Below are 11489 nucleotides of genomic sequence, written 5' to 3'. Positions count from 1 at the left end.
AAAAGGGTGGTTATCACCAATAAAGAAGGTGAAAGGAAGACTATTACCCTTGAACATATGGTGATATAGAAAAAAAAATACCTTTTATGTAAACCTCTTAGTTTTTATTTTTTTTTTTTGGTAAAAATATTGAAGCAGTATGGTGTATAGGAAACCCAGAATGAAATTAGGGCTTCTGTGTGACCTTGAGTAAATGCTGTACATTCTTAGAGACTTGGCTTTCTTATCTTTCTCCAGAAGGACTGGACCAGCTGGCAGCTCACGGTGGAAACTGCTCTCATTCACTGTTTTGCTGGGATCCCTGATGGGCTCCAGGGAGAACATAGTGGACCCTTCAAAGAGAGTGGGCTCTTTCAGGCTTTTACAAGCCACGTGTCCACTTCTCTGACTGGAGACCAGCAAGCAACTCAGGGGCATAGATGTGTGGTGAGCAAGGCGCTACCTAGAGCAAATCTGAGAAGTCAAGCAAGTTGATCTCGGTGCTTCCTCAATTTTCAGTTTTTCATCTTGTCTCACCTCCCTCCTAGTCACCTCCATATTGAATACCTTTCTCCCACTTGTGTACACTGCAAATTTTTTACTTAGAATTTCTAAGAACATTTTTCTATGATGTCTTCCTTCTTCAAACAATGCCCAAGCTTTGGAGCATTTTCAGATCTATTCCCCAAGCATCTGAAGTTCACTTTCATCATTCCCCAGCTGCTATTTAGCTAATTAGTCAGTTGAAGAAACTAATTATTAGGGCCATGGGGAGAATGGTGGATAATGGCCTAATTTGTTCTCATATAACAGGGACCATTCAGGGACTTTGCCCCAAGAATCTAATGGGGCAGGCATAGAGGAGCTTTGGGGTTTGCATAAACAAGTTATACTTAAGACCAGATCTGAATGAAGAACTTAAATGTACATACCCTCAGAGAGTTTTCTTCAGTTCAAACCAATGTAGCAAATATTAATTAAATGTAACTATGTGGAAGAGGTTGAAGTTTTTTTTCACCCTCATATAAGTTCTAGTTCAACTCTCAGGAGTGTTTCAACAAATGTAGGATTCGTTTCTAGAAAGGGTTTCTGCACTCAACTGCTATGTCTTTACCAAATCTGGTAACCTGGAGAGTCTAATCTAGATAGAAAGTTCCCCATGACTTCTCTCTGTCTTCAACCCAGAGCAAATCACAAGAGATCAGCCTCCTGCTTCCCATTTTACAGACTTAACATGAACCCTCTTAGAGTTCCCGAATCACAAGTACATCCCAAGGGAAAGTGTCCCTGATGTCAATGGACAGAGAAAGGAAGAGAGCACAGAGATGAGAAAGTTGTACAGTGATTATACTAAAGTTATAATCAGTGTATAAACTAAAGTTATGTATTTCTTTTGGAAAAAGGGATTTATAACATCACTAGAGGCCCAGTGCACAAATTTGTGCACCAGTGGGGTCCCTCGGCCTGGCCTGCGGGATCTGGCTGAAACCAGCTCTCCGACATCCCCCGAGGGGTCCCGGATTGCGAGAGGGCTCAGGCCAGGCCAAAGGACACCACCAGTGCATGATCGGGGCCTGGGAGGGATGCGGGAGGTTGGCCAGCTAGGGAGGGACCACAGGAGGGCTTCAGAGTGTGTCCAGCCTGTCTTGCTCAGTCCCAATTGGCCGGACCCCAGCAACAAGCTAACCTACCGGTTGGAGCATCTGCACCCTGGTGGTCAGTGCACATCATAGCAAGCAGTTGAGCGGCCTTAGCATATCATTAGCATATTACACTTTGATTGGTTGAACGGATGACCAGATGATGGGCCACTTAGCATATTAGGCTTTTATTATATAGGTTGATAAATGCCACACTACATTTACATATCAATTGCCACTGAGCACAGGGTTTAAAAGTTTTCAGAGATGACCACTTTGAACTGGGCTTTGAAGGATGAATAGGAGTTTGTCAGTTTAAGCAATAGGGGAATTCCAGATCCAGGAAAGTTCATGAGCAATAGTCCACAGGTTTGAGCATGCATGGAGCATTCACCAAGCAGCATGGAGTGGGGTCTGGTGGCGCATAGGGTACAGGGGCCTAAAGCGGGAGGTGAAGTGGAAAGCCGTGATGACTGTTAAGAGAGCCTGATTACTTAATCTGAAGAAATTGAATAAATGAGAATAAGAGGGAGGAAGTCTGGAACATTTTCTGGGACCTGGGAAGCACTAATACTATATGGGAGCCTGTTGGGAGAATCTTGGTATAGTTAGGAAATACAGACTGCAATTCTGGTTTTGATTAAACCAAGATTATTTGATGGTAGATTCCCCATGAATGATGTAGGAACTGGACCCCAAGTACCTCTCTCCCTTTCTCTGGTCTTAGGAATCTCAGACATAATCTAACATAATTCTGTAATGGTGCCACCCATGCCTTCAGGATGTGGTGAGGGGGACTGTTACTGAGTTATAATTATTGGTCTCTGCCTGAGTACCTTTATAGTAGCGACTAGTTTATTTTATTTTCTTCTCTAGCTCTCCAGGAAACGTTGGCCAAGTCAGAGTCTTATGCTTCTTTATTGGGAAGTGCTGACTGTTTTATTGAAGTGTATGACCTCAGTCTAAAAGCTTTGAGGGAAGGGTGTGTGTGTGTGTGTGTGTGTGTGTGTGTGTGTGTGTGTGTGTGTGTGTTTAGAAACCACCACTATGTCTTGGAGTCACTGAGATTTGAATCGAAAGTCCTTGTATAACCTGGCTCTAAATGTGACATCTGTTTTAGGCAGGGAGTGATGCAATTAATGTTGCCATTAGCAAACAAGAGTGACTAGAGGCATTTGATGTTTATACAGATCTCCTTCCTACCCTTCTCGGATGGTGACCAAGTCCATCTATGAACAGTCACTGCCGTTGGAAAGACTGTGGCTAACCTGGAAGAGAATTCAGCTCTGTTCATATTAGCTGTGTGATCTGAGTAAGTTGCTTACCTTTTGAGAGCCTCAGTTTCCTCATCCTTAAAATGATTCTCCCTAGGGTTACTATTAAGATAAAATGGCAATCAAGTATGTGAACATGCATGGCTTATTGCACAAGTGCTGTCTGTTGTAGAAATATTTCTTCCTACTGAGTCATAACTCGCCCCCAGTACATCTTGCTCAGCTTCCCTTCTTTAGAAGAAGTCATCCCAGCTCCTTAAGCCTTTTGACTGAGTCTTATTTCCCAGCCTCTTATTATGCCTGTGGCTGTTTACAGACCTTGCCTTTGGTTCTTTGGTGACACTTGAGAAGAGCCCAACCTTTTAGGAGCTGACTGCCACAGCTGCATGCCAGTTTGTCTCATCGTCACCCGTCACACTCCTTCCACTTCCAGTATCCTCCCTCCTCCTGGGACTCTGGCCAAGTTGAGAAACTCCTAGTCACCACCCCCAGCTCATCCCAAGTCGGGGTGAGGACTAGTTCTCACAGCAGCCATTCCTGAGACAGGATCTTGGCAAGGCTTCAGCTGCTACCAAGATTCACATCCTGCCCCTGCAGTTTCCTCATTTTGGGGGAGGAGACAGTCATAAAAAGAGTGGGAGGGGTTCTCTGTTTCAAATCCACCTGTAGCATTTTAATTTCAGTAATGGATATAATGCCTCTATAAATTCTTTGAGGGTCCAGAATGGACACCATTGCCAAACAATCCCCCATTAATGCGTAACTAATGCAAAACCAATGCATGGCTGGACTTCCAACACTGGACAGTTACTCCAACTGGAACTGAACTGAAATACCAATTTTTGTGCTAAATATGACCAACAACTGCTGAATATAAAAAAATCTGAGGAAGTCTTCTCCATTACATAGAAACAGTCATATGCTTGTTTAATTAATGTTTTTTAGCAAACATTCAAGTGCCTGTTGTATGCTATTTTCAATACATCAAGATGCTATTCTTAAGGACTTAATGTATATTATTCCATTAAATGATAATATGATATTTACAATATAACTAAGTCTGTATTTTTTTAAATCTCTAACAATAATATTTACTTTCCACAAATGTAAAAACTGAGGCAGCATCATTTATGCCTTTGTCTGGAGTGAAATGAGATCCCATCTTATCTAATAAAAAGGTAATATGCAAATTAACCATCACTCTGTCACAAAGATGATGGAGCCCATAGCCACAAGATGGCGGTGCCCAGTCCTCTCAGCCCCGCCGGAGTCCCCAGTCCCGGGGGGGGGGGGGCGGTGACTGCTGAGAGTGGGCAGCATGAGCGGCCTGGCGGAATGCTTGCTTCATCGCCATGGCGACGAGGCAAGCGTTCCACCCTGGCCTTGGAGGGCCTCTGGGTAGCGGGCATGAAGTGGCGGCGGAGGGATGGGATGCTTGTATTGTCACCCCAGCAATGAGGCAAGCGTTCCACACCCGGCCGTGGATGGACCTCTGGCCAGGCAGGAGCGCAGATGGGCCTCTGGGCCACGGAGAGCCTCTGGGCAGCGGATGCGGAGTGGCCAGGCCCCTCAGAGAGCTACTGGCACACGGATTCGTGTGCAGGGCTACTATTTATATGTAGTGCCATAGCCTTTGTGGTAACTGAATTTTAGGGTTAAGGTAATGATCTAGTGACTCTATCAAAAATTTTTAGAATTTCCATTACTACCCAAATTTCATTCTTATTCTTTTAACTGCCAAGAAAGTGCTTGACACCTTATTTCTCCAAATCCTTGTCTTTTTCCAGAATGTTTATAACATTAAAATGGTGGTGTATTGGTGGTAATGTTAAGATGAGGTTTAGAAATAGAACTTTCCATGAGAGAAACAAATAAACAAAAACATTCCTGGCTTTGGTATAGATTCTGACTTATAATCATTTACCACTAATTTTTTTTTTTTCATAAAAAATTAGCAAGGTTCCTACAAACTTGGTTGCTTGGCAAACTTTGATTTTCAAGGGAAAGGTCAAGTCAAATTTTACTTGAAAACTTCAGGCAAGAAAAATGAATTTTGAAGATCCTCTTTGGGACAGAGTTATTTATGTGTTTAAATCCAACCCTAAATTTTCATTCTCCATTGTTAAACTATTATTATGGTTTTCTTGGCTTACTTTGTGATTTTCTGATGCAGTTCAGTTGGTAATTGGATTTTATTTCAGATAATGCATTCCATAATTATTTCAATGCACATTCTAAATGCAAGGAAATGTTAAGAAATTAAACTATCTCAGTCATGCAATATTAGACTCTTAACCAGAAATATTTTAGTCCACTTGTTTAATTCAAAACTGACATACGCCTCTACTCAAAACTATAATTTTTTAAAAAGTTTATGCTTTTCTTACTCACCCTTAATTGAAAATGGGGGAAAAAAAACCCAAAAAACAACAACACTCCACACCAACAAATAAAAAACAACAACTAGAAAACATGTCTCCAAAATATTTGTTCGACTAGTGAACAAAGGGATGGATCCTCTGAGTTCTGCACAGGAATTGTGAGGTTAGCATGAGTCACAGCACTATTTCTGAGGGTCATTGGTTCTACTGAATTTTCTTGAGGAAAGAGTACATGTTTGGGGATACTCCCTCAGTATAGATATGATGGAACATCTCAGGATTGGGATCTGTTTTAAAGGAGGCTTTTTTGCATTTGTGGAAATGTTGATGCTCGCTGAACTAATAATCCACATAATCTCGGGGGGGAATTTGATTCAAGAATGTCCCCTTCAAATCACTTGGACAGTATAAATGGGTTCTCCTGCCTGCTACATATGTTAACTTAACAAGACTTTTACTTTCTACTTGTTCTCAACAGCAGAAATAAGTGAAATATGCTAGCAAGAAGGTACTTCTGACTGCTTCCTTGCTCCCACTTCTCTTTGTTTAAAAAAAAAAAAGGGAGGGAAGGGTATTATTAAAACAGTAGCATTTCGTTCTTTACTTCTTCCCATCTATTATGTTGAACTGGTTAATTTTTTTCTTTTTCTACCCATATGAGAAATTAATTACTAATCTTTGCTGAAGCTGTTAGGCCAATTAACTGACTGATAACCAAACTGATTTTCTCCTGACATATTTTGTTTTCTTTTCTCTCATAACCACACTTTTCAACAAAGTATGTTTCCAACTGTTAAAAGTATAAGTCTTATCACTAATGCCATATGACTTCATACATGGAATATGAAAAACATGATCTTTGGTTTTCATATCTCATTTTAACTAAATGTGGGAAGATTTAAATGGCAAAGTCTAAAACTCTAAGATAGACTCATCCATTGTCTTGACCATCAAGTATTCAAGTAAAGGCCAAGTGAAGGAGTTTTGCAGATAAGTCAGTCAGGATTCTCCAGAGAAACAACCAATAAAATATATAAATGCAATTATTGGGGCTGGAAAACCTAAAAGTTATAGCCCAGGCCAGCAGCCTGGAAATTGAGGCAGGAGTTGATGTTGTAGTCTTGAGACAGAATTTCTTTTTCTCTAAACCGCAGTTTAGAGCAAACCTCAGTTTTTACTCTTAAGACCCTCAACCAATTGAGTGAGGCCCCCTATATTATTGGAGGTGATTTCCTTTACTTAAAGTCAACTAATTGTAGATATTAACCACATATACAAGATGCTTTCAGCAAAACCAAGACTAGTATTTGATTAAATAACTGGGTACTATAGCATAGCCAGGTTGACACATAAAACTAACTTTATGGCAGGTATGAGAAAGAACAACATGTACTCAGATCATACTGTTTGATGCCTCGTGCCCTGTACAAGCTATAACCACCATCTGGAATGCAGTCCTTCATGTTGTCCACTTATTCCTTGAATAAGTTTTCTACTTATTTATTCAGATTTCACCCCTTACTAAAGGATGAGCCATGGGGACAGAAATAAGTTGGAAGATTCTAGAGCTATTTAGGAGGGAGAATCAATAAGGCTCTGTGACTGATGGATCTTGAAAGTGAGAGAAGGAAAGGAAATGTGGGGTAACTCCCAGGTGCCTACCTTGGGTAAGGTGACCAGTGTTATTCACTGATGCAGAAAATGGAGAAGACAAATGGATTTGGCAAAAAAGCTGGTTATTTAAGTTCAGACACACTGAGTTTGAGTTGCCTGTGAGTCATGGTAAAAATGTGTAAAGGAAAAATAGTTCTGGGAGCAGAGATCTGAATTAAACACACAGATCTGGAATGAATCTTATGTAAATGAGAGTTAAAACCATGGGAATGGAAGAAGTCACACAGGGAATTACATGGAGTAAGAAGAAGACCAAAGGCAGAATCCTGCAAAATGTCAACAGTGAAGAAACAGGCAGAGAAAGGTGCTTCTGGAGGAGACTGAAAAAGTAGGAGGAAAACCAGAAAAATGTTGTGTCACAAGATAAAGGCAATTGATCAGTGTCAGGTGAAACAGATAAACTTAAAAAGATGAGGTCTAAAATGCTGTCCATTAGAGCTAGCAATCAGGGCATTGGTCATCTTGGAGAAAATATCTTCAGTGAGGTGGTGGGGGTGAAAGCTAGAGTTCAGTAGGATGAAGACTAGATAGGAAGTCAAGAAGTGGAAGCAGCAAATGTAGACAAATCTTCCATTGATGAACATCATCTTTGTAAAAGAGATTAATTTTTTGATTCTAGCAATCTAGGTCCAATCAGGAGATTGAAACTACAGGGTGACTTAAACAGGAGAAGTTTAATATAGAGAATTATTAAATACTAGAAGCCCAATGCATGAAGATTCGTGCTAGAATGGGCTTTCCTTTCCCTGGCTGCCAGCATCGCCTTTCCACTCCGGCCCAGCCCCTTTCCGCTCCAATCCCGCCTTCCCACGCTGCCCAGAGGCCCTGAGAGACGGGGGTGGGGCAGAACGCCTGCATCATCGCCATGGCAACGATGCAAGCACCCCGCCTCAGTCACTCAGCGCTTGTGTATGCAAATTAACCTCCATCTTTGTTGGGCTAATTTGCATATCACTCCTGATTGGCTGGTGGCGTAGCAGAGGTACGGTCAATTTACATGTTTGTCTATTATTAGGTAAGATGATAGTAGAGTAGTTTTAGGATATGGGAATACTCGTTTTGATATCCCAGGGCAGAAGGAGATGGACAAACAGAAGGGGGCCTCTCTCCAAGGCTGTGGTTTAAATTTCATTGGAGAATGTGTATTTGAACCCACTGGATGGCAGAGAAATTTGCTGATTTGCTTGTCAGAGCTGGTTTGCAGTCACAAGACAAGCAGGAATGAACCACAGCTGGTGGCCAGTGCGTGGGTGGCAGGAGGAATGGGATACCAAGCTGGTGTCCCCAGGGGGAAGAATGTGAGGTTGGGAGAAGCACAGCATGGAGAGGACTGTGGGAGACACTCCTGGGGAAGGGGGTAAATACATATATAATCAGGGAACTAGTGCCAACAGGAAGCCTGGAACACAGAATGTCTATGTGGAGAGGGCAGCAGCAAGATGATTACCAGCCCATGCTGGAGCTGCAGAGTCCCTGAGGGACAATGCCTTCTGGGTGAGTGGCTGGGGCCAAGTACCATCAGATGTCCTCACACCCACACTACTGATCCCCCAGAAACCGCAGGAGAGCCCCTTCCTCCTGCAGTGTTCCCCCAGCACTCTCTACTGAGAAAGCTTAAAATCCTGGACACTTAACAAAGAAACACTTAAAGCAATTCCACCCATTATCACAGAGCATATATTTGAAGGGTGCATTTGGAGCCTAGAGGCAATCAATTGGTATTAGGATAGAAGCCATGCAACTTGCTATTTTGTTTAGCAAATACCTTTCTTTTCACCTCTGGGAAAGATGAATGAGATAGGATTGAGGCAGCACTAAACTGGGAGATCACAAATTTCTAACATCTTGCAGTTGTTTGCTATTTTAGCAGGTTTTCAGTCACCCTGCTATCCAGATTAAAAAATGCAAATATAGCCCAGCCGGCATGGCTCAATGATTGAGTGTTAACCTATGAACCAGAAGGTTAGAGTTCCATTCCCGGTCGGTCCCCAGTGTGGGGCATGCAGGAGGTAGCTGATCTATGACTCTCTCATCATTGATGTTTCTGTCTCTCTCTTTCTCTCCATTCCTCTCTGATATCAATAAAAAATATTTTTAAAAATGCAAATATAGCATGGTTCTAGATTTGGATTTTGTTGGTGGGTGTGAAGAAGGAGATCTTGAGGAATGTACCAAAGTCTTTAGTGAAAGAGAAAGTTGCCAGGAAACAGTAAATGACATTACCAAAGAAGGAAAGAAGTGGGAGAGTGGAATAACGAACCTCAAGAAGGGTATGCGTTTGGAAAGCACCCGAGTGAAGGCCAATATATAAGGAAGTCAGTTAGCAATAGAATCAAGGATCCAGGGAGCATTGCATAGCTCTAAGAGCATGACAGGGAAAGTGCCACAAGTCTTTTTGGTACTTGGTGATGAGGGTTGTCACAAGCTTGTAGGAGCGCAGAGAAGATGCCATTTAGGGCAGAGTTTTCTCAGTGTTCAAGAGGGGTCAGTGTCCTGATTAGGGACCCAGTATGCTTGTTAATTTTTTATTTCATTCTCTGTTTTTTAACTTAGACATTCTTTTAGTATAAGACTAATGCAACTACTTTGAAGAAACTTTGGAAAGTGAGAAAAAAGGAAAAAATAATTCCCACCCTAATGTAACAATATAAAGTTTTTCCTTTTATGTTTTTCCCCCCTGTGTACATTTTTAAAATATTGCTATTTTCTTAGCGATACACAATTTTATATTTTTTAACCAAACCAACAGAAATATTTTTCATGTAGCCACATGGTCTTCATAACTGTAATTGTAAAGGTTTGCATAGTAATTCATTTGTTGGTTACATTATCATATATTTATTTATCTCCCTGTTGTTGAACTGATTTTCTCAGAAATGTTAACAAGTTGCTCAGTGAACTATGATTTGTGATCATTACTGTGTATGACTATTCATTTTTGTGCCAGTCAGTATTTTTTTTTTTAAATTTTGGTTTCAAAATCATAGCTATTCATGAAGGGTTTCCTAGGCTACATGTTGAATCCAGCATATCTTGATGGAATGTCTTTGTTCAAAAGGGAGGTACACAACTCTGATGTTTCTTTGACTTAGCATCAAAGGCTTTTCTCCATTTTTCATCTTTTATAAGTCAGAAGTGAAAGAAGATAAAGGAGCTTAGTGTCCTTAGAAGTAACGCATTTCTATAGTGGCTATAGATCTGGAAGCTTATTCATTGTATTTCTCACACCACCCCCACACCTACCTTCCACAATTCAACTGTAGTTGCCTTCCTCCGTGTTTCCGTTCTCACCTGCACATTTGGACAAAATATTAAAGTGGAGTAAAATAAACTCCTAAATGTGTCTTGGGATGGATTTTACTTACCATTTATGGAAACCCAAGTTTTAGGGGAAGTGAGTAGCTTCCTTGGCAGGAAGCCAGTCCCTGAGGAGACTGGATATTCTCATAATAGCAATAAAAAACAAGGCGGGGAACTGGAGTATGAGGAGGTCTGAAGAAATTGGCGTTCAATCACTGGCTCAGGGGCCTTGCACCCCCTGGGTATAGGGACAGGACTGCTCTCAGAATCTGGGATGGTACCATGCCCACAGTTGGGATTAAGCTATCATACCTGTGAAGGTTAAGAAATTCAGGGCAATAGAACCAAGTAAGAGGTCCTTCCAGTATCACTGTAAGTCCAGAATTGTGTTGGGGGTGTGCTGGAGCTGACTTGTATTAGATCCCAAAAGCCGATTGTTAAATTTTAAGGAATTTTGCATCTGGTTGACTCACATTGGTAGTTTGAAATGAGCTGTCATGGGAGTACTTACACCACAGAAATGCTGCAGATCAGGACTCTTCCCTCCCACACCCCCAGGAGATCTGGTTGTAAGACATTTACCAGCACGTCTCTGATGGCACTTCCACCTTTATACCTCTATCAACAGGCAACTTCCCATTTTCTCTTTTTTTTTGTTGTTGTTGGCATGAACTTCTCCAAGCTTCAGTTTTCTCATTGATAAAATGTGAAACCTAGAATTTAGATCTGAAAGAGATTTTAGAAAGTATCTAGTCCAACTTTTTTTTATTTCACAGGTGCTATTAGTTCTGACTAGAAGATGGCATGTTTTTTCCTCAGCGATAGAAGCTGTGGAGACATCTGCCCCTTGGGAGGATAAGCAGAATGGCCCACTCCCTCTGAAGCAGATTCTTGGCAGTCGAAGCATGAGGTGTTGCAGAGCTTTTTATGTCTTCATAACTCATGATGACGGGCCAGACAGGACCAGGAAATCTGTCTCTGAGTGAAGGCCTAGATTGGGAGCCCAAGTAGGCCAGCATGGTCAGAGGAGGCTCAGTAAGTCATTCCAGAAAGAGGCAGATGGGTTCTCGTGGTTTGATGGGTTAGGGTGGTATCTGATAAACTAGCGTGGGAAAAGATGAGGTGCAAACCCAGGCCAAAATCAGGGTTTTTATTCAAACAGGTGGGGCAATCACCTAGCAAAGTCCAGGCAAGAGGTCAGCAGATATTAGGGGGAAAATCAGTTTTCAGTAGTTGATGCT

This window comes from Eptesicus fuscus, chromosome 9, assembly GCF_027574615.1.
Source record: "Eptesicus fuscus isolate TK198812 chromosome 9, DD_ASM_mEF_20220401, whole genome shotgun sequence".
NCBI lineage: Eukaryota > Metazoa > Chordata > Mammalia > Chiroptera > Vespertilionidae > Eptesicus > Eptesicus fuscus.
This window is presented reverse-complemented; position numbering follows the sequence as displayed.